General features: G+C 42.4%; 2 pseudogenes; both read left to right on the top strand.

Moving 5' to 3' along the window:
* The first annotated feature begins 4,696 nt into the window (after positions 1-4,696).
* LOC108590489 (immunoglobulin heavy variable 1-3 pseudogene) lies at positions 4,697-5,195 on the top strand (annotated as a pseudogene).
* An 11,037-nt stretch (positions 5,196-16,232) lies between these two features.
* On the top strand, positions 16,233-19,619 carry LOC144577493 (homer protein homolog 2 pseudogene; annotated as a pseudogene).
* The last annotated feature ends 589 nt before the right edge of the window (positions 19,620-20,208 follow it).

The following is a 20,208-nucleotide window of genomic DNA, read 5'->3' as shown; positions in this document are numbered from 1 at the left end:
TTTCTTCAAATGGGATATAGATGAAGAGCTGATCCTGCGCTTCTCACCCTGTCGCAGAGCCCCCCTCACCTGTGACTCAAGAGAGAGCTGAGGATAGACACTTTGTTGTGCTGTGTGCTCTGTGTGACAGCAGTTGTGAGGTCTGTCTAGGCACAGCCAAAGACAATGGAGCCAACCATCCGAAAAGACAGGCTGGAATTCCCTGAGAAGTTCCACAGCCAAGTCATAGGGTTCCATTATCTTCTCTTCTGCTGGGATTAAATCAGACCAACCAAATTCATCCAGGACAATCTTCCTGACCTGGCGAAAAGTGATGACAGGCTTTAATAACGCCTGTAGCGTCCCGTCAGAGCAACACCTAAATCCGTGTTTGATTGAATAACTGACATTATGTTCCAGTCGAGGTGACACTCAGAACCGATTATTACCATGATTAATATTTTATATTTTACACAGATTAATATTTTAATACTAACATTAATCAATGCAGTATTAATATTAATACTTAATATTTAAAATTTGATAATAGGATCAGACTCATGTTATAATAATGTTGCTAAACTATGTGTGTGTCATTATTGGTCTTCCGAGCAGAAATGTCCAGGAGTTGCTTAAGTTTGCATGCGTTTGTGGAAGAAGGGCATCCACCCTTTTGAGGGAAAATGTGTGGAGTGTAAATGAGGCTGGGGAAGCTGATGGCATAAGATGGAAGCCTGTCCCTGAGTGAAGGACAGAGGGAAGGAGGATTGGGTGGAAATTTCCTATATTTCTGTACTGTGCTAAGAAAGCCCGGAATATCACTGAGTCTTCTGCAAGTCAAAGCTGCCCCTCAGGAAACCCCCAATACCCCCAGCAGCGGCTCTGGCTCAGATGAGTGCAGAGATCACTCTGTTCCTGAGAATGGAGCACAGGACATGGGCTTCGGCATGAGCCACGTCGTGCACATCGGAGAGAAGCAGCCAGATGCATGATCCAGGTACATAGCTCTGCCTGTAGGTGCAGAGAGAAAGGTGCCTTGTCAGAGCTAACATGCTCTTAATTTCTTAATTTATTGGAAGGCATATGAAAATGTGTGCAGACTACAAACAGTTGTAATTTTCACATTCGTCTGTTCCAGGATGTTCTGCAGGATTATTTCTTCCTTGTGCAGGACACCCTGGAACAGAGTTGCAATTTTCGTGGGTACAATACACACACATATACATAAATATTGGCAAACATTATAAAATTGATTCTAATATGTATGTGCAAAATGATCACTTTCAAACAAATTTTAACAGCAGAATCCAGATATATCTTTCCACTGGATGCAAAACAGTGACATTTCTTAAACATGATTTTAAAATGTTTGACATCAAGTAATAAGGACAGTGATTGTTGAGAGAGGTAAAGCGTAAAAAGGAGCCCACTGATAAATGCATGCGCACTTTCCTGAGAGAGTTTCCAGGCACAGTGCTCAGGTAGGAGCAGGTAGATCTGAAGCTGAGGAAAAGGAGCTGAGATCTCAGACAGGCCAAGAAGTGTGGAGACCACAGAACACACAGAGGATTGCAGAACACTGTTCAGAGAGTGAGCCCCACAGATGGCAGGAGGGTGACCCCGGCTTTGTAGAGTGCAGACCTCTGTGTGGGACCAGGGCAAGTTGTACATGAGTACACGCCCCGTTAGAGGGGCTTTTCTCAAAATCTAAAACTACAGAAAAATATATGAAATAATTGCCTAGTTTAACATGTACAGAAATATATCTGGATAAAGGCAAATAAAAAACAGGTGAATTCACTGCATTAATCGCTAGAAAAGTGTATTTCCAAACAGTGATAAAATCAAAGAGGGTGAACAAATCAACTCCATCCTGGCAGTCGGCTTAGCAGAAAAATATTTAAAATACTTATGGACCCACTAAAGAAACTTTAAACACAAGATGAATAGAGTTATCTAATTACAGGAGTGATGGTGTAGGAAGCCCCACGCTTTCCATTGAAACAACCACATCTGGTAAAAATAAATGTAAATTTCAACCATTCAACATCAATGCAAATTATTCTAAGAAAACACAGTAAATGAAAGTTATTGATCAATAAAGCATGCTGCTATAGATTGAATGTTTATTAACCCCACAGTATCGATGTTGGAATAAACCCAACATGAGGGTGTTAGGAGGTGGGGCCTTTAGTAAATGAATAGATGTTTTTGGGAGGTATTGAGGTGCCATCTTTATAAGTAAGATTAGTGCCCCCATGTGGAAATCCAGAGTTTTCCGACTCCCCTTCCACCATGTGCGGACAGAGTAGGATGATGCTCCTCTATGAATCATTAATTGGGTCTTCACCAGATACCGATCTCAAAAGCATCTTGATCTGTAACTTCCTTGCCTTGGGAATTCAGAAATGCATGTTTATGTTATTTCTGAGCCACCCATTTTGTTGAGTTCTCTTATAGCAGCTGAAACAGACTAAAACATTCATGAGGTCTCAGGAAGGGCAGTGAGGGTTCACTATACTTAAGAGATGAGCATTACTCTATCATTTTCAGCTCAGGATGACAGAGTCTTGCCCTTCAGCTGATCTGACAAGAAGATGGTGCTTCCTCTCCCCCATATCTCAGTTGAGGCCACGGTGTCAGATCTCTACGGTGGAGAATAAATTACAGTCTGTGATGTGATGGATGTTTATCTCCTCCCAGCTTCACTTACAAGATAGAGTTTCCATGCCATGCATTATAGACCAAAAACACAGGGACCCCATTGATTCTCCCCCCTGCTCACTCGTATGGCAGAGCTTCTGGGGAGCTTTCTGCGAGAGGCACAGTGAGACTATATGAGTCCACTATTCACATACAGTGTTGTACTCCTGAAGCAGCAGTGTCACACTGAGAATCATGAATAACTTTGTGTGCACCATGGCATAGGCTGTTATGTTTTTATAATTAAAGGCGCAGGGCATAAAAACAGAGATACAGAACTCTCTACATTGTGTGACTTTATTTGCAGTCAAATGTGAATCATTTCTACCTTAAAGTTCTCCTTATGCACATAATATATTTTTATTGTAAGTAAGTAATAAAAAGCTGACCGCTCCATGAGAGCAATAAAACACTTGGTTTAGCAGAGAGAGTGAGAAATAGCGGAATTTAAGAATAATCAGCTGGACACTGTGCCATGTGCCTATATTTTCAACTAGTCAGGATGTTAATGTGGGAAGATCACTTGAGCCCAGGATTTCGTGGCCAGCCTGAAAAATATTTCTAGACCCATTTTCTCCAAAAAGAAAATAACATTCTGGGTTATGAAAAAAACCTCAAAAACTGCCCCTCAAAATAGGAACAAATATAATTGCATTAGACTGTGGATCCATTTTTGACACAAAACAGTGACACTATGCCAGTAATGAGCACAGAATAACATCCAGTTGTTATTTTAAGGAATACAGACTCTCAGAGACACCAGGCAGAGGCTGTCTAAGGCAACACTGCCAAATGGCTCTTTTCCATCGACATTGTGTGTATATCCAGGAATGCACCTGTAAATGCTGACATCATGTCTCTCACAGTGGGATTTAAAAAGACATTACTACCCAACTAGCAAAGGAGTAATAATGAGAATATACAAGGATCTGAAACAACTCCAAATAAAAAACATGGGACCAATTAACATAAAAATCAGCTACAACGTGTGTGTGTGTGTGTGCACGCACCTGCACTTGTAGGCATTCTCAGGTGCAAGAATCAACTGCAGGATCTTAAAAGAAATAAGACTCTCCCCCAAAACCCTGAAGAGTTTCTGGATTCACCATGTGTCCAGTGATTCAGTGCCTCTTGAGCTCTAGGAAAGGTCTCCCTTGTGATGCATAAGATCTTTTCTTAGGGTTACCCTGCAGTCTTTTCTTTGTTTCCTGAGGCCAATTCAGCATGTGAAAAGATGGTGTGTGTAGCATATCGTGTCACTAAAAGAGAATTCTGGGCCTGGGCACAGACACTTTATACTGGGCTAGAGACACTGACAGGAATATACTCTGTCACCTGCTTGCAGAATGAGAGCTGGGCTGCAGGGGGCGTTCAGGACACACCCAGCACAGGCTCCTGCCCCAGAGCAGGTGCACCAGAGGCTGGGGACGGTTTCCTCTCAGGTCCTGGGACTTCCTTTAAAAATATCTAAAATAAGTATTTCACAAGGACTGCTGATGTTCACATAAATATCCTGTTCAATTGTGAATATTTGTCAAACTGGATGTTGTAATGAGACCCACTTTTACAATGGGGATTTCAAACTCTGCTAGATAGCCTAACAGTAAGCAGGCTTACTGTTTAAGGTAAGGTTAGGAAGAGATTCTTATTTATAAGTTCCACTTTGGAGTAACACACTCATTCCCAAAATAACACATTCACCTATCAAGGTCTAGAAATGGTTCAAGTTGCACCTGAGACACTCAAATCTGGGTTCAAAGTGAGGTGCGTGTCCTGTGGGAGCCTGTTCCCCAGTGGGGGAAGCTCTGTCAACACAGAGCTCAGGGATGTGTTGGGGACACATGGCTTCTAACAGGATTATGGATTGAACCCTCAGCTTCTATGATTGTGTCCTCCATGTGTCATCTATTTGCTCTTTCTCATACTGGGTCAGGAATTGGGCTAATAACTATCATCCTTCATGAATATGCAAATAACTGAGGTGAATATAGAGACCTCTGTGCCTGAGAGCATCACCCAACAACCACACCCCTCCTCAGAGAAGCCCCAGAGCATAGCTCGTCACCATGGACTGGACCTGGAGAATCCTCGTCTTGGTGGCAGCAGCAACAGGTAAAGGGCAGACCAGTCCCAGGACTGAGGGAGAAACCAGGCCAGTCAAGTGAGACTTCACCCACTGCTGTGTCCTCTCCACAGGTGCCCACTCCCAGGTGCAGCTGGTACAGTCTGGGCCTGAGGTGAAGAAGCCTGGGGCCTCCGTGAAGGTCTCCTGCAAGGCTTCTGGATACACCTTCACCAGCTATATTATCAGCTGGGTGCGACAGGCCCCTGGACAAGGGCTCCAGTGGATGGGATGGATCTACCCTGGTAATGGTAACACAAAGTACACACAGAAGTTCCAGGGCAGAGTCACCATGACCGCGGACAAGTCCACGAGCACAGCCTACATGGAGCTGAGCAGCCTGAGACATGAGGACACGGCCGTGTATTACTGTGCGAGAGACACAGTGTGAAAACCACATCCTGAGAGTGTCAGAAACCCCAGGGAGGAGGTGGCGGCCCTGAATTTGAAATTACAGGGATGACAGTCTTTAAAGTTGTTTAGAAAATGGGCCAAGCAATTGAGGAACATGAGTAATAGAAACATGCATGCACTCTATATAGGAAATATTTCTTTCAAAGGTGGCTGTATGTGCAAGATTCTCAGAATGGTAAAGGCAACAATCAATCCAGCAGATGGAACATTTCCCATGGAGACTTTGTGCAGACATAGTTTTAAAAGCAGATACATAAATAATTTGGAGCACAATTGCTAGTAACATGACTAAGACTAAATATCATTCCTAAAAACTGGCCAAAATGTATTCTAAAATGTCTCCACCAATCTTTTTACATAAAATGTATCAAAAAGTAGTTTTAAGACCACAGCAAAATTGAACAGAAGGTGCAGAGAGTTCCCCTGTTCCCCTCTTTATCTATGCACGGCCTGCCCCACTATCACCATCCTGCCCCAGAGTCATAAATATATTAGAATGAATGAACTTACATGGACGGATTGTTTCTTTCCTCTTCTAGCTGTTCCTTGGCATACCAAGCTTAAATTATCTTGAAGTACCACGGGTTCTTTAAGTGGGTTCCTGGGAATTATGCCAGTTCTAGGAGAAGTGGGTGGGGCTATTCCAGTTAGGACTCCTCCTTAGAGAATTCATAAAATGTGTATTTCCTATAGGTTCTGTAATTTCTGTCCCTTCTCAGAGGTTAAGGTCCCATACTGCTTAGAGGTAGATCCATGTCTATGGAAAACCAGTAAGTTCTGGTTAATCCCATCAGGAATGTCCTTTAGTGAGAAGTGGGGACCATGGTCACGAGGTACATCATGTGTTATTTCCTATAGCTCCAGTAGATTCACTGCAAGCTTTTGTGGGTGTGTCTGTGAGAGTCCCTTTTACAGAAAATAAAAACACATGCATGCATTTTAGGCAGAAGCAGTAGCTTCCATTTATAAAATGGGAGGAAAATAGAAGAAACCCTCTCCTGGAAAGGCACCGGTCCCCCTTGCTGGCTGCATATTAGCCGGAGGAATGAGCCCGATTGGTCTTGGAAGGTGAGAGCCCCACTGGGGTCACTGGCTATGGAAATGCCTCGTCCACCATCTGAGAAGTCCACCTGCTTGTTTGTTGATGTCAACCCCACGGTGGCTGCACTCTGGAAGACGACAAGTTGCACGCAAACCTTCTATCAATTACCAATTACTACACACTCAAAACAACCTGCATATCAGAAAGGACAGGTGTCTGCAGAGATAAACAGAACTTGAGTGTTTTTTTAAATAGGAAAGGCACTGCTAAATGCCATATGTTTCAGGAAGGTTAACACAGAAATGTTGACCAGGTGACTGAGGGGCAATGGTGGGTGAGGTGGTGTGACAGCCTTAGGGCTGCACCTGAGGAGGGCTCCCTTCCCCATGCAGGCTTTTCTTCCAGGAACTGCACCAGGAGCTCACAGAAGATTAGGGAGAATTCTGAAGACATCATTCTGTGCTGCTGCCTAGAGAGGAAGTATAAGCTGTGGGGGAGAAGCCTAGATAAAGTATTACATTTGTTAATAGAAACTATTTCTGAAACCTTGTGGAGGTCGTGACACAAGCCATCATTAGCTGTGAACAAACATTTAAACCCTCCTTCCATGGGGAGGTCAGTTATGCTGCATCTGTTCTTTTACAGACAATATCTGCCAACCCCTCTCTACTTCCTGCACATCCACTGCTCTCTGTGGGACAAGTTCTCATCAGTGACATGTGGTCAACATGGTGAGATCTTCACTTTTCTCATGGTATGAGTCAGGATTCTCTAGAGGGACAGAACTAATAGGATAGATGCATACATTTGAAGGGGAGTTTATTGAGGTGTATTGACTCACACCATCACAGGTCAAGTCCCTTAATGGGCCATCTGCAAGCTGAGGAGCAAGGAAGCCAGTCCGAGTCCCACAGGCTCAAAAGTAGGGAAGCCGACAGTGCAGCCTTCAGTCTGTGGCCAAAGCTGGAGAGCCCCTGGCAGACCGCTGGTGTGAGCCCAAGAGCGAACAGCTGAAGACGTTGGATTCTGACGTTTGATGGCAAGAAGGATCCGGCATGGTAGAAAAATGAAAGCTGGAAGACCCAGCAAGTCTAGTCCTTCCATCCTGTGTTAGAGCATGGTTGGAGTGAGTGAACTGACAGCTCCCCTGGAGAACCATCTTAAAAACCACTTGTCTCACTTCCCAGGAAGGTAAAGTCCATCCCTTTTCTCTTCCTAACAGAATGGAAAGGGACGAATACTGAATACACTGAGCGTCTCCTGGTTTTGCCAGTTTGTGATTTCATCCCTATCGAGTTCCTTATATGAGCAGGCCACGTACAAATTTTTTTAATGAAATGACCAGCGTTTTGGACACTGACTATAACTGAACATCATCATATACAATTCAGTACAAGCTTCTCAGAGTCTGTGTCCTCAGGTTTCACTCTAAACATGCACAACTTGTTTATTTATGTGTTTTATATTCTGGCATCTCTACTTGGCATCTTCCTCATACTCATTTTTTTTGTTACTTCTACTAAGGATTGATTGTTAAATTTAAAATTTATAGGTACTTAGTTTTTTATGTATTTTTATATGTATTTTCATCTCCGTCATCATAGGCTGTGATGGACTGGAGGTCCTGGTACCTAAGAAGGAACGCGTCCACAGTGGGAACAGAATTAGGACATTAAATGATTGTTCTACTGGAGTCCCCGTGCTGCTGGACCAGCTGACCGGGAAAGTGTTGTAAGAGCTGCAGTGTTTATTGAATACTGTCCTATTTTCAGCTACATTTGAAGCTGCCAAGAGAACAGAGATACCTCAATCTAGCCTAGGTAGACTCTGAATTTACTGTATTTTCTTCAAAATGAGGTAAACAATTGCATCAACTGACATGCAGGTGATAATCAAGTGGTTGAAGAAAACAGCCACTCAGTGTTTCCCATGAGGATTAACCCAAAGTCACACAACACATGAGAACCTGATCTCTGGGGTCCTGGCCATCTCTGAGAAGGATCTAGAAGGTAACTGAGCCTCTACCACAGTATGATGTCCATGGAGACTGAGGATGGCTGCTGTCTCAATCCTGTGATTACAGAATAGTCTTAATGTGACTCTGTGTGTACTTGGATCATTGTGAACATCTGTGTTTGTGTGTGTGTGAGCTTGTGTGTGTCCTTGTTTTATTTTTAAATGAGTAATTTAGCTTGAGATAGTTAGACTGTGTCTTTGAGGGAGTGTGTGAGAGAATGTGCATGCGTGTGTCTGTGAGTTAGTTTGTAAAAGTGTATGTTATATTGAATGTGTGTGAGTGAGCCCTTCAGTATCTGATTCTATCAATTTCCATGAACATGATTTTTGAGGGAGTGTGTGTATAAAGCTTTTGTAAATGTAACTGATTGAATGCTTGTGTGTGCAGGGCTATTTGAGTGTGAATGTGTCACTTGCATTCCTTGGCGAGTGTGTGCCCCTGTGTGTGCTTGTGTGGGTGAGTCATCACCTGTGAGTCTGTGTGTGAAGGTTCTGTGTGTGTGAGTGTGTGAGCATGTTTATGTGCATGCAGAGTGTCATTATGCATACTTTTAGACTTGTCTCTTGACATCAGTTTTATGTGTCTGAAAATACCAGGTATGTTTGAGCCCTTAGAATCTAAGGAATAGTTATTACTTAGGATAGGTCCTTAATAACATTAACAACTGTTTTCTCACCAAAAATCAGAAAGGCAAAACTCACTGGAGTGGCGTATCAAAAGTGCTAATATACACTGTCCATCGAAAATTCCACACTAGCAAGAGCACCTGCAAAAGTGAAGGAGAATTCAAGACAATAGAAACTAACAAAAGCCATGGAGTCCATCAAAACCACCAATTCCCAATGAGAAATACTAAATAGAGTCCTACAGGCTGACATGAAAACAGAGTGGAGGATCATTAAAAATCTTTCACCTAAAAAGAACAACAACAAGAAAAGAATCCCAGTAAAGTAATGACATTTGTGTCAGGAAAGCCAATATTACTATATTTTTATCTAGAGTCTCATGTTCTATTCGTTTATTATTTAAGACAAATGGACATAATAGCAATGATAAATTTGAATAATGTGCCTATAAGTTATGGAGTAAGGTTAATTATAAATTTAAATAATTTGCATGTAATTTATAATGTACTAATATGTAACAATACAGTACACAAAAACGGAGAGCTGTAGAGAAGCAGAGCTGTATGCTCTACTGAAGCTAAGGTAATCATAATTTAAAATACTCAGTTGTAAATTTGAATTACTGATTGTAATGTCCAGGTTAACCACACAAAAAATAAGTAAAAGTAAAGCAACTAAACAAAACAACAACAACAGTACACATCAGCAGGACATAGAAATAGAGACATAGAGAGAAAGAGAGTCATAGAATATGAATCTCATAAGAGGAAAATCTGCTGAACATCTGTGCTGGGTTTTCAGTCACAGACACATCTGTGTGAATGAGAAACCACGAAGTCAAGTGAAGAGTGGAGAACATGCTCAATCCAAACTCAGCACAGTCTCAGAGGCACCCATCGCCCCATCACACGGGTGAGAAATGCCTCAAAGCAGCGAAGCGTCAGTGAACAGTAAGTGAGGCAGTTACCACGTCCCATGACCTTCCATTAATAAGAGCAAGACTTCTGTACGTCACTCACGCACAGATACACAAGACGTGCTTTTGCGTTTGTGGACGTCTAGAGGAAAATGATCTGCTGAGAAAACTTCTTCAGGTTACACAGACCCGTTCAAGCTGAGATACCACAGGAGAATGTCTGTGAGTGAATACTGGTCTATTAATCAAACAGGTCAAAATTCCCTTTGTTGGAGAATCCTTCCAATTGTGTAAATTTATTGATTTCTTTATTTGAGTTGTGAAACATAAACACAAACATTGACTTACTGGAATCTGACTGCTGTGTTGATGAAACTTCTGATAACGTTTCTTCCAGTGATTTGAGAATAACTATCCAGTTTCTTTACTCCAGAAATGAATAATCACAAGGCCTCAGGACACCATGTTTCAGGTGTTTGGTTAAAGAGACTGAATTCCTTGGGGCAGGCAGCTTTCTTCCACTGATGAGCTCACTTCTGCAACCCATTCAGTCTGTGGCTCTATCGCCAAGTGTCATGAAGCTTTTACACTCGGGTGCACTGAAAATAACATGGACTCTTTCCTTAGACTACCACATATGTCCTCACATTTACTCTTTCCTCAGAAAACAGACATTTCTTCTTGTGGGCTCTTGTCTCAGACAAGCAAACATGTCTCCATGTGAACTCTTCACTCAGATAAGTACACGTGTTTCCACACTGACTGTTTTTTTACAGAGGCAAATATATCCAATGTGGAAATATTTTGTGGCAAAATGATCATTATAACCCCCCTCCCTGAAAATGTGTAGATCTCTATGTTTTTCATGGTTGCCTCACTTTGCCTTATTGTCAAGAACTGTAGTTTGCAGCTGCCAATGCACCAATAGAGACAGGCGTCCATTTTCTCAGGAAATGTACTTCTTATGTTCCTACTGGACTTACTTGTTGATAATGTTTGTTACTGTGAAGATACCTGGACAACGTCCACATTAGAGAATAAGAAAGAGTAATGGGTAGATTTCCCCTGTGGATCTAGACCCAGGAATCCTTTCACCCTGTCCTCCCTGAAATGGAGACACAGAGGATGGATGAGCAGTGGTGAGTGGTGCACCGTGACCACAAAAAGAAAGACATGGAAAGTGTCCCCTCCCCTCCTAATGAAAGGCAGCTCATCCCTGTTCCTTCAGGCCTTGGTGAGGAGTCACCCCATGTCTGTGCCCTTCCCCAGTGTCCACACCGTAGGGTCTGCACTGATCTGGATTCCCTTCAATATTGGGGTCCCTTGTGGATCAGGTCCAGCTGTGGCTGCTCCACATGGGGCTGTTCTCAGTCTGTTCCCTCCGTGTTTCCAGAAGTCCTGTGTGAAGTTAACTGGTGGAGTCTGAGGGGGAGAAATTGTACAGCCAAGGGTTCACTGAGCCTCTCCTGCAAAGCCTCTGGATTCACTTTCACTGATTGCACCATAAGCTTGGTACAGCACTTCAGTTTGTGTGGGCTGCAACAGGGAGAAATTCAAGAGGAAGGTCTCAGCGGTGCCCTCCATGGGTGCATAGAAGCTTCACAGTCCCCAGGGCACCCTGACATACGTGGTCTCACTGACATCTTGACTTCTTTTATCCCGTTGGTTCTGTAAGTCACTGTGAATGCTGCATTCTTTATCTATTACATATTTGTTAAATTACTTTTTAGCGTCTTTTAAAAGACTGGTAACTTTATCCCATGTAATATCCCTGTTAAGCCTAAAAGGCTTTTCTGATGTCTACTTTATGTGAAATTTGCACAACTGCTGTAGCTTTCTTTTGGTTGATATTGTGACAATCCATGTTTTGCTATTTTATCTGCTCTATTTGTGAATTTGTAGAGTAACATCCTTGTACATAGGTAATCGTTGGGTCTTCCTTTTTAAAATAAACTATGAATTTTATTTTTAAACGAATATTGCTTTTTCTGTTAATTTTTGTTTAAATTAGCATTTCATAAGGACGTTTATTCCTCTATTAACATACTCTTTAATTCACTTTTTATAAATGTTTTATTGGTTACCATAAGGTTTACAGTAAGGATTGTATATAATTAGATTCTAATGCACATACCGTGATGCTCTTTATACGAAGTACAGAGACAGTGTAGCTGTGCTTTGGATTCCTGCTTCTCACCATTCTGCAATTGCAAAGCTAAAAAAGCATTTCATCTCGATGCTCCCGTCTTTTACAATCTTAATTCTGTTGTATGGATCTATGTTTTGAATGCATATCACATTTCTTCTAGCAGAGAAACTTAGTAAAAATCTGCACTGAAACATGAATGTGCTGACAAAAGATTGTCTGAAGATATTTTTATTAATGACATTACATCTGCCTTTCACTTCTAATGATACCGTAACACCTGTAGAATTCCAGTTTAAATTTCCTGTGTAATTTATTGGTGGACATGGTCACACATTACATCTGCTGGGCCTTCAGTAACCACGTTTTTGTGAATCTAGTCAGGGTTGGGTTTCAAGTTTATGGTTGACACGGCTATTGAAGTTGAAGTCAGCTTCTCTTGTTCACAAAAGCTTCAGGCTCCTCTGGTGATATCTGCTTCTGTGTTCCTGTTTGGCTTTGGGTCTTCACATTTCATTCTCCCCAGAGAGAGCCTGTGTGTTTCTGCTGTGGAGGTGCATCCTGGTGACACCTTTACTTTGTGATTGTTGGTGTGGTGAAGAGGCTTAGACAGGGGGGACATTCTCCAGCCTCCTTCCTGAGCCTCCTTGTTAGCTATGGTGGGGAGACTGGCTCTGAAGCACCACCTTCCAAGCGTTCCTGTTCCTCCTCTTCCCCAAGTGTCAGAGTGTCTCTTCCCAGCCACAGAGGTTTCTCATCAGTGTCCACAGCTTCTGACCCACTGTCCTTACCCCACAGATTCAGGATTTCATTCCTCAGGAAAGAGATGGGAGGTGTTTCTGGGTAGAGTTTCCTCGTTCTATGTTTCCTTGTGTTCTAGTTGATTCTACCAGTGCCCACAGGACACAAGATTTAATAAATGTCTCCCATGTATCATAAAGGGGGACTCAGCATTAATCAGAGCTGCTGTTCTTCCTTCTCACTCAACACCACAAAATGGCAGGTGGGTGAGTTGTCTGGGCATTTTCCCCAGGTCTGTAGGAAAAGCCTGAAAGTGCCAGGAGTTTCACACCCTAACATCATTAGCACACATGTCCTCAAGCAACTTATTAAACGTTTCTAGGTTAGCTTTCTCCTATCTTTAATACCATGCCATGATGGCACCCGCCCCAGGTACTCTAATAAATTGGCCCTAGTTCTCTCTGCAGTCTCCTATTTTCTCAGATTTCAAGGGTATTATTCTCTGTGACATCAACTCAGATACGTTGAAAAGTCTATTTTTTGTCATTGTTCATGTTTTACGTTAATGAGGTCAAAATAAACAATTCTCTCAATTTTTACATTCTCATGTTTAGTGTCTGCTTTCTAAGTAAAATTCAGAAACTAAGATAGCAAATCAAATACCCATTTTGTTAAATTGTTGAAAAATGTGAAATACATTCATGTACTGAAATAAAATGAACCATTGAAATCAAGGCATGCCTCATTCACATAAGAACATGAAGGCATTATCTAAGAATTGTGCTGAGCCAAGGAAGTTAAATAATTAACAGTAAATTTTAAGCTATTTCATGTACATAAATTGTAGAAGATGCAAGTATTCAAAATTAACATGGAGAAGATCCAAGTTTCTCTGAGAATAGGGTGGTGTTAGTAACAGGTGGTGAAATAAAATTACAGAGAAGTGAGAGAAAAAAATTAGATTAATTTAATTGTTGACAATATGATTGAAGTGCTGACTCAATGACTGCACATATACATCAACATTTTCCAAATGCTGCTCTATCCATTTGAGTTCATTATTGATTGATTTTTAATAAAGCTGCTACAAAAATGAATCTATTCGCTGAGAAAGAGAAAGAAAGACATGAATACTGGCACTTGAATAATCATGGACTTCTGAAGACACACACATATGAACACTGATTGTATGTTTCAGATAAACACTAGAAAAGGCAAAATCACATAAAGTAGTTACGACAGGTGGTATATCCTGAATCCTCCCTAGACATGTCCCACACTGCCCTGGAGCAGTGTATCAGGGGGAAGTTTCTTCCAGTAATAGGAGACACGGGCACAGATGGGACTAACTCTGTCCAGATGTGTGATATTGGACACACTGCACAACGGCACTGCTCTGTGTATAATTTATCCTCTCTAAATGTGTAACATTGACACTTGAATTAAAGATATTCCAACAAATACATAATAGTAAAATAAGATGATGACTGCTAAATGATTTTCAACACACAATCACATGATCTGAAGTTATATTTTCCCAAATGATAGGATTACCGCCAATGATTTCCAGGACACTTTCATTCGCTCTGGGCACTGGTCTCTCCTCAGCCGTCCCACCCAAGAGCTTGCTTTGTAGCAGGAGACATGCAAATAGGGCTCTCCCTCTGCTGATAAAAACCAGCCCAGCTCTGACCCTGCAGCTCTGGGAAACAAGCCCAGCCCCAGAATTCTCAGGTGTTTTCATTTGGTGATCAGCACCAAACACAGAGGATTCAACATGGAGTTTGGGCTGAGCTGGGTTTTCCTTGTTACTATTATAAAAGGTGATTTACGGAGAACTAGAGATGTTGAGTGCCAGTGGACATGAGTGAGAGAAACAGTGGATATGTGTGGTAGGTTCTGACCAGGATGTCTCTGTGTTTGCAGGTGTCCAGTGTGAGGTGCAGCTGGTGGAGTCAGGGGGAGGCTTGGCAAAGCCTGGGGGTTCCCTGAGACTCACCTGTGCGGCCTCTGGATTCACCTTCAGTGACTACTGGATGAGCTGGGTCTGCCAGGCTCCAGGGAAGGGGTTGGAGTGGGTTGGAGAAATTAATCCTGATGGGGGTAGAACAAACTACAAAGACTCCGTGAAAGGCCGATTCACCATCTCCAGAGACAACGCCAAGAACACACTTTATCTGCAAATGAACAGCCTTAAAACCGAGGACACAGCCATCTATTACTGTACTAGAGACACAGTGAGTGGAGGTCATTGTGAGCCCAGACACGAACCTTCCTGCATGGGGGGCATGGGGCCACCAGGGGGCGCCCGGAACCCACAGAGGACAGGAGAGTTTCCAGGAGCATGTGCAGGGGGGAGGTTTCCTGTCTCAGCTGCAGAAGGTCGACTTGTTTTTGAGGTTGCAATATTTTAAAATATTTATTTATCATAATTTTTAATTGAGATATTTGTGTTTTTGTAATTTTTAAATTTATAGGTAGGGGCATTTAAAAAATATTTATACCTTCAAGAAATATTTTTTCCTAATAATTTGCACTTATTTTTCTAGAGATTTATTAATGACTGTTGATATCAGCAACTACATAGCTATGGAGACATAAATTTACATCTATAGACGTGTAAATACACAAACTTATGAATACATCTATGATCTTTAACATTTAATATTATTAAAAAGTTATAAAATATGTCCCAAAGAACAAAACTTAATGATTAACAAAATTTAGAGTAATCCATAAATGATTTCAGCCATTCTCTATAGTTTACATAAATTAATGTCTATTTGTAAGTTTAAACATAGTCTACCAGTTATGTAAAATAGCCAAGAACAAATTTCAAATATTCTTGTCACACACAGACACACACACACACACACACACACACAGATAAAAATTGGAGGTGATATATATGTCAATTAGTTCAATTTAGTTATTCCATATTGCATTTATAAATCATAATGTAGCTTTGTACTCTATGTATACCACCAAATTTTCTCAATTTTCAATGAAATTTTAACCACACATTTTTAAATCCATCCTAGGTGATAATTTTTTCTCCCTGTCCGGGTGTGATTAGATTGTCCTGAGAAACTTATTCACCTCCTGCCTTCTGAAGGCTTCAGCCAGTAGCTCCGAGATGGGCAGAAGCAGGCAAATTGTGTGTGTCCCTAGGACTCGAAGCTTCTCTCTCTTTGAACTAGATAAACACAGAAACACTTAATTCCATTCTGCTTTGTTTCAGTTGTTCAACACAACATACATGAGACCCTTCCTGTGCTTCAAGGTTTATTCTCAGGACTTTGCATGTATCACATATTTTCAATTTTTTCTGAGATGGAATGCTGATGTCTCCTTATTACACATTATCCTTTCATCTCTTCTAATTATTTTGTCCAGAGCCCATGCCTGGGCAGCCCCACAGATTGGAGCAGTGCCAGGGCTGAGGCTGGTGTGCAGGGGCTTCAGCAGGTGCCTCAGAGGGAGCCGGAGAGGCCGGGTCACAGTGGCTGCTGGAGCAGTGCTGGAGATGGGAGAACAGCCCAACTTCACCCGAGCCCATGTCTTCCAGAACGACCCCAACATCAGGAAGAACTGGATCCTGCGAGCTCAGCGGTCACCGTTTCCTCCTTCTATGACGTCACAAGGAACCGCTGTCAGATCGTCAGCGTGGGCGGAGCCAAGGCGACCATCAACAGCACAATCGCACCAAATACGCCCTTCCCCAAAACGCCACAGAAGTCTGGGCAGGGCCGACAGCGGAGCCCACACGGTGTTTGCTTTGGGGTTTTCCCCTGAGCAGCAGCTGACAACGTTTGCAGAGAAATTCCAGGAGCTGGAGGAAGCTGCCGAGATGCCCAAAGACAAGGCCCGGGAGAAAACCGAGACCTGGAGTCACGGTTCCCAGTGATCTGGGCGTGAAGCCCCATCTGCGGCTGTGGCATCCAGTGTCGAGGGCAGCGGTGAAAAGGCCTCTCAGCCGCAGCAGCCGACACGCACCGGAAGTCTGAGAAGGACGCGCTGAGATCGCCGTGACGCAGAGCGCGGCCACCGCGCAGGAGCGGAAGCTGCCGCTGCAGCCCCTGAGGAGAGCCACGCCCCGCGGACCCCGGCGCTGCAGGAGGCGGTGGCCAGCGCAGAGCCGGGAAGAGGCCGGGACACCAACAGGGAGGAGCAGAAGAACACGCATCTCAAGAGGAGGATGGAGGAGCTGGAGGTGGAGCTCCGAGAACAGGAGACGGAGCTGAAAGGTCTCCGAAAACAAAGTGAAATCCCACCTCAGCTCCTGTCACAGCGCGGCTGTGTCTCTGAGGAGCTCGAGGCGGCTGAGAGAATGAAAACCCGGAAGACAGAGGTCGCTCCCTAAGGACAGACACTGAGGCGACCAAACGCCCACAGCGCCACCTGGAGGTGGAGGCGAACAGCTTTCCCGTGCTTTTGGACCTGAAGTTCGATGACCCACCGGACTTCCGCCAAGGGCTCTCGAGCCCCAGCACTGATAACTAGAGCTGGTGAGACCTGGGCCCGCCCTTGAGTCCCACACGTGTGTGCGAGACCAGACAGCCCTAGTTCGTTCTCCTCTGTGTGTTCTTCTGTAAATGCAGGCGCAGATTGTCTTGTTTCTAAACCAGCCGTGCCATCCACTCACTCCTTTCCAGAAGATAAATCTCTGGCTTCTCTGGCTTTGTGAGGGTGCGGACAACTGGAAGATTCTGACTCAGGAATCCAAAACTAGGTCTACCTTAAACATTTATGCAGTCAGGACGGGGATGTTTATATCTGGTAAAGGCTGTTGCAACCATGCAAACTGGAAAAAAAGGCATTTATTTTCCCTCAAGTCTTGGTCTTGCTCTATTGCCCAGGCTAGAGTGCAATGGCGCAATCTCGGTTCACTGCAATCTCTACCTCCTGGATTCAGGCAGTTCTCCTGCCTCAGCCTCCCAAGTAGCTCTGATTAATCCAGATATTGATATTCTTTAGAGGAGGCCATCATCGGGCTCCTTTTATCAAAAGCATTCAGAATATTTGAATGTCTACCAGGCGCCTGCCCCATTGGGCAAAGAGACAACAATATTCCTCTCTGTCAACATTGAGAAGCTTTAAAACAACTGTTTTGTGGAGACTTATCGAGAGTTGGAAACCAAGTTTCTGGTGGGTGCATTTTCTGGCCTGGGAATTACCTGCATAAACGATATGGCCTTCTGCCCCCCAATTTTTATGGTTACAACAATGGTTCTTGTCTTGCTTTTAATTTCTAAGTAGATGATTCTGGTCTGGGAACAGCTCACAGTGAGGGTGCCTAGCCCAATGCCCGGTACAAACTGGGTGCTTAATAGATTGTTCAGTTTTCAAAAAAGAATTACTTTTTCCAAATCCCCACTCAAAACCAGGATATTATTACAGTTGTGAAAGTTGGACCAACATTGGAAATACATTCAGTTTAGTCCATGTGTTCTCAAATATGCTTTTTCTTTTAAAGTTGTTCTCAGTTGCAATATTACACAAAATATTAGTAATTTACACTAATGACATAGGCTATAATATTGTATAAATAAGATAGTGACATTTGATTTAAAAAAATACATGTTCCACATGTCTTGACAATTTTTTCTTCTCTGTGAAATGTGTGCTTATTAAGTTTCAGATGTTACAATTACTTTTTTATTTTTGGTATTTAATTTTAGTAGGCATACCTGAATGAATTTTATTAATTCATGTAATAATGTTTGTAGTTTGAACAGGGTTTAATATTCATTTTACTATTTCTGAATTTTAAACTATTCAGCATTTTTTTTGTTTCTATGAGACAAAATTTCTGTGTACGAAAAAATGCATGGATTTGAAATGTGTCACTGGAGAATTTCTGTCAAATGTGAATATCCTTGTTCCAAAAACCTAAGGTAGCCAGAAACACAAGTCCATTCTCCCAGCTCGGGCCTTTCTCTGTGCCTGCGGTGAACACCTACATTGGGGATATGTTTTGATTTTTGATACTATAGACATATGTTTTTTACTGTTTTGAACTTTATATAAATGTAATCAAACATTATAGACCTGTTTTGGTAAGAGGCTACTTTGCTATCTTTGAGGCTATTTCATGTTATTTAATATATAAAATTAGTTCAACATATTGTCATTTATTCAATAATGGACTGATTCTGATATGAAACCTGAATGTTTTCATATACATATGGAGAGAGAGGGACACAGAGAAGGAGAGAGATTTTACATCTCAGTCAGTCCATCAAGTAAATAAATGACAATATTTTGATTTATTTCCTGTTAATGGATTTTAAATTTCTTTCCAGTTTATGAGTACTATAAGCAAAGCTGTTAAAAATGTCTTAGTTGCCAATGCTCTTGGTGTTTTGTTCATGAAGTCCTTGCCTACTCCTATGTCCTGGATAGTTTTGCCTAGATTTCCTTCTAGGGTTTTTATGGTGCCAGGTCTTAGCCAAAATAGACAAATGGGACCTAATGAAACTCCACAGCTTCTGCACGGCAAAAGAAACAGTCACTAGAGTGGATCGGCAACCAACAAAATGGGAAAAAATTTTCGCAGTCTACCCATCTGACAAAGGGCTGATATCCAGAATTTACAAACAACTCAAGCAGATTTACAGGAAAAAAACAAACAAGCCCATTCAAAAGTGGGCAAAGGATATGAACAGATACTTTACGAAAGAAGACATATATGAGGCCAACAATCATATGAAAAAATGTTCATCGTCACTGGTCATCAGAGAGATGCAAATCAAAACCACATTGAGATACCATCTCACGCCAGTTAGAATGGCGATCATTAAAAAATCTGGAGACAACAGATGCTGGAGAGGATGTGGAGAAAAAGGAACACTTTTACACTGTTGGTGGGAGTGTAAACTAGTTCAACCATTGTGGAAGACAGTGTGGCGATTCCTCAAGGCCTTAGAAATAGAAATTCCATCTGACCCAGCAATCCCATTACTGGGTATATATCCAAAAGACTATAAATCGTTCTACTATAAGGACACATGTACACGAATGTTCATTGCAGCACTGTTTACAATAGCAAAGACCTGGAACCAACCCAAATGCCCATTGATGATAGACTGGATTGGGAAAATGTGGCACATATACACCATGGAATATTATGCAGCAATCAGAAATGATGAGTTCGTGTCGTTTGTAGGGACATGGATGAATCTGGAAAACATCATCCTCAGCAAACTGACACAAGAACAGAAAATGAAACACCGCATATTCTCACTCATAGGTGGGTGATGAAAAATGAGAACACAGGGACACAGGGAGGGGAGTACTAAACACTGGGGTCTATTGGGGGGAAAAGGGGAGGGCCAGTGGGAGGGGGAGGTGGGGAGGGATAGCCTGGGGAGAAATGCCAAATGTGGGTGAAGGGGAGAAGAAAAGCAAAGCACACTGCCATGTGTGTACCTACGCAACTGTCTTGCATGCTCTGCTCATGTACCCCAAAACCTATAATCCAATAAAAAATAAAAAAAAAT

Source organism: Callithrix jacchus, chromosome 8 (genome assembly GCF_049354715.1).
Source record: "Callithrix jacchus isolate 240 chromosome 8, calJac240_pri, whole genome shotgun sequence".
Taxonomy (NCBI): domain Eukaryota; kingdom Metazoa; phylum Chordata; class Mammalia; order Primates; family Cebidae; genus Callithrix; species Callithrix jacchus.
This window is presented reverse-complemented; position numbering and strand designations above follow the sequence as displayed.